Below are 4,162 nucleotides of genomic sequence, written 5' to 3'. Positions count from 1 at the left end.
GGGAGGCTGAGGCAGGAGAATGGTGTGAACCCAGGAGGCAGAGCTTGCAGTGAGGTGAGATCACGCCACTGCACTCCAGCCTGGGCGACAGAGTGAGGCTCTGTCTCAAAAAAAAAAAAAAAATTGAAATCATACAATGTCTGCTCTTAGACCATAAGGAAACTTAGTTAGAAATTAATAACTGAAAGATAATGGAAAAATCTGAAAATACATGAAGATTAAATCACATACTTCTACATAACACATGGGTCAAGAAGAAATCTCAAGAGAAATGTAAAAATATATTAAATTAAATGAAAACAAAAGCACAACTTATCAAAATTTGTGGAATGTGGTGGAAGCAGTGTGTAGAGGGAAATTTATAGCATTAAAGGTAGATATTAGAAAAGATGAAAGATTCAAAATGAATAATCTAAGTTTCTACCTTGGAAAACCAGCAAAAGAAGAGCAAATAAAATCCAAAGTGAGCAGAAGAGAAAAACTAGTAAGAATTAGAGTCAAAATCAATGAAATTGAAAACAGAAAATCAACAGAGAAAACCAACAAAACCAAAAGTTGGTTCTTTGTAAAAGATCAATAAAATTGCTGCCGATGACGCGCGGGAGGAGGAGGAGGAGGCCGCCCCGCCGCCTCCGCCTCCGCCTCCCGCCCACCCGCCTGCAGCCCCCGGCCGGCCGCGGCCAACATGAACCAGCAGCAGCAGCAGTAGCAGCAGAAAGTGGGCGAGCAGCAGCTGAGCGAGGCCGAGGACGTGGAGATGGAAGCTGGAGATACAGATGACCCGTGAAGAATTACTCAGAACCCTGTGATCAAGGGGAACGTGGCCCTGAGTGATGGACACAACAACGAGGAGGAGGGCATGGAGGATGAAACCAGTTAGTGCTCCGAGGCGACCTTTCAGTTCACTGTGGAGCTCTTCCGCAGACTGAGTGAGTCGGTCCTTAGTCCTCCGTGTTTTGTGCGAAATCTGCCATGGAAGATTATGGTGTGCCACGCTTTTATGCAGAGAGACCACACCAAAAAAGTGTAGGATTCTTTCTCCAGAGCAATGCTGAATCTGACTCCACGTCATGGGCTTGTCATGCACAAGCGGTGCTGAAGATACTAAATTACGGAGATGGTGAAAAATCGTTCAGTCGTCGTATTAGTCATTTGTTCTTCCATAAAGAAAACGATTGGGGATTTTCCAATTTTATGGCCTGGAGTGAACTGACTGATCCTGAGAAAGGATTTATACATGATGACAAAGTTACCATTGAAGTCTTTGTACAGGCGGATGCTCCCGATGAAGTTGCGTGGGATTCAAAGAAGCACACAGGCTATGTTGGCTTAAAGCATCAGGGAGCGACTTGTTACATAAACAGCCTGCTACAGAAGTTCTTTTTCACAAATCAGCTACCAAAGGCTGTGTACATGATGCCAACCGAGGGGGATGATTCGTCCCTTAAGCATTACAGAGAGTGTTCTATGAATTACAGGGCAGTGATAAACACATAGGAACAAAAAAGCTAACAAAGTCATTTGGGTGAGAAATTTCAGACAGCTTCATGCAACACGATGTTCAGCAGCTTTGTGGAGTGTTGCTTGATAATGTGGAAAAGAAGGTGAAAGGCACCTGTGTAGAGGGCAGCATACTCAGATGATTCTGAGGCAAAATGGTGTCCTATATCCAGTGTAAAGAAGTAGACTATCGGTCTGTTAGAAGAGAAGATTATTATGATATCCAGCTAAGTATCAAAGGAAAGAAAAATATATTTGAATCATTTGTGGATTATATGGCAGAAGAACAGCTCAATGGAGACAATAAATAGGAAGCTGGGGAACATGGCTTACAGGAAGCAGAGAAAGGTGACATTTCTAACATCACCACCAGTGTTACATCTACAACTGATGAGATTTATGTATGACCCTCAGACGAACCAAAATATCAAGATCAATGATAGGTGTGAATTCCCAAAGCAGTTACCATTTGATGAATTTTTGAAAAAAACAGATCCTAAGGACCCTGCAAATTATATTCTTCATGCAGTCCTGGTTCATAGTAGAGATAATCATGGTAGACATTATGTGGTTTATCTAAACCCCAAAGGGGATGGCAAATGATGTAAATTTGATGATGATGTGGTGTCAAGGTGTACTAAAAAGGAAGTAATTGAGCACAATTATGGGGGTCACGATGACAACCTGTCTGTCCGACACTGCACTAATGCTTACATGTTAGCCTATATCAGGGAATCAAAACTGAGTGGAAGTTTTACAGGCAGTCACCGACCATGATATTCCAGTTGGTGGAACGACTCTAAGAAGAGAAAAGGATCAAGGCTCAGAAAGTTGACGGAATGGCAGGAAGTCCATCTCTATGTGCAAGCCCAGGTAGCCTCAGAGGACCAGTTCTGTGGCCACCAGGGAAATGACACGTACGATGAAGAAAAAGTGTTCAAAATATTGAAGAACTCCTCACTTGCTGAGTTTGTTCAGAACCTCTCTCAGATTATGGAATTTCCACAAGATCAAATTCAATTGTGGCCCATGCAAGCAAGGAGTAATGGAACAAAACAGCCAGCAATGTTAGATAATGAAGCTGACGGCAATAAAGCAACGATTGAGGTCAGTGATAATGAAAACTCTTGGACAATATTCCTGGAAACAGTCGATCTTGAGCTGGCTGCTAGTGGAGTGACCTTACCCAAGTTTGATAAAGCTCATGATGTAATGTTTTTTTTTTTGAAGATGTATGATCCCAAAACGTGGAGCTTGAATTACTGTGGGCATATCTACACACCAATATCCTGGAAAATATGTGACTTGCTCCCAGTTATGTGTAACAGAGCAGGATTTATTCAAGATACTAGCCTTATCCTCTATGAGGAAGTTAAACTGAATTTAACAGAGAGAATTCAGGACTAAGACGTGTCTCTTGATAAAGCCCTTGGTGAACTAATGGATGGTGACATCATAGTATTTCAGAAGGATGACCCTGAAAATGATAACAATAAAAAGATTAGGTTGCCACAGGTTGAACAGGAGGGAGAAATGAAAAGGTAAAGAACAGAGAATTTTTAAGGCCGTGAAGCTATTCTTTATGATACTATAATGATGGGCATATATCATCACACATTTGTCAAAACCCATAGAATGTACAACACCAAGAGTTAACCCTAATGTAAACTATGGATTTGGGGTGAGAGTGATGTGTCAATGTAGGTTCATTAGTTGTAACAGATGTATCACTCTGATGCTGGTTTCATAGTAGGGGAGGTTGTGTGTGTGTAGGGAGAGGAGCTATATAGGAACTCGCTGTACTTTGCATCCATTTTTCTGTGAACCTAAAACTACTCTAAAAATAATGTTTATTTTTTTAAAGTAGGGTCAGAAAACATAAGCAAATTTTCACACTCACATTTGGAACTTCCTTAGACACTAAACTATGAAAACTAGAGAAAAATGGTTTTATTCAGTTGCTTTTAGAATCATTAACATCACTTAGGTCTCATTTTATGAACCTTGGTCAATGCTTTTCTTCGTGATAGAAATACAGAAAAACCCTCTTTCTCTCACGGTAGTTGAGAGTTAATACACACCATTTTCCATTGTAACAGAAGATTTCAATTTCATAGTTTTATATGATCCTCTCTGATTTTTAGATTTCTAGAGAGAAAAGTATTTTATTACCTGTGTTAAAATATAGCTTTTGGGTATTTCTATTGAGGCTTTAAAAAGAATATGTCCTAATAGTTATTTCATTAATCTCTTTTATTTAGGCTAGCATGAAAATAAAAGTATATGTAATTTCACATTAATGCTAATACATAATACATTGTGTTTAGATTGGTTATATAAACCGAAACAATTTTTTTTTCATTACAGAAGAAATAATGTGAGTACCCGAAGAGAAATAGAGCATAATGGATATAATTTGCTATATTTTTCTGATTATCTGCAGGTGGTAATATTTATGAAGTAGGCATTTTTTTCTTTTTAACGTTGATCCCTGAGCAGATCTTTTGCTGTTACACTAGTCTGTGCCCCCTTCTAACTGCACCTGCTCTATTCAGAGATCATGTTGCAAATAATGATATAATTATCTACTTTGGGAGATTATTGCTATGTTATGAGTGAAAGATAATGGATCAGTCACTTTGCATGATTGCAATTTTTTAAA

General features: G+C 39.3%; 1 pseudogene; it reads left to right on the top strand.

Moving 5' to 3' along the window:
- Positions 1-685: 685 nt before the first annotated feature.
- On the top strand, positions 686-3,045 carry LOC116470533 (ubiquitin carboxyl-terminal hydrolase 7-like; annotated as a pseudogene).
- Positions 3,046-4,162: the final 1,117 nt, after the last annotated feature.

This window comes from Hylobates moloch, unplaced genomic scaffold (assembly GCF_009828535.3).
Source record: "Hylobates moloch isolate HMO894 unplaced genomic scaffold, HMol_V3 SCAFFOLD_6, whole genome shotgun sequence".
In the NCBI taxonomy this organism is placed as follows: domain Eukaryota; kingdom Metazoa; phylum Chordata; class Mammalia; order Primates; family Hylobatidae; genus Hylobates; species Hylobates moloch.
This window is presented reverse-complemented; position numbering and strand designations above follow the sequence as displayed.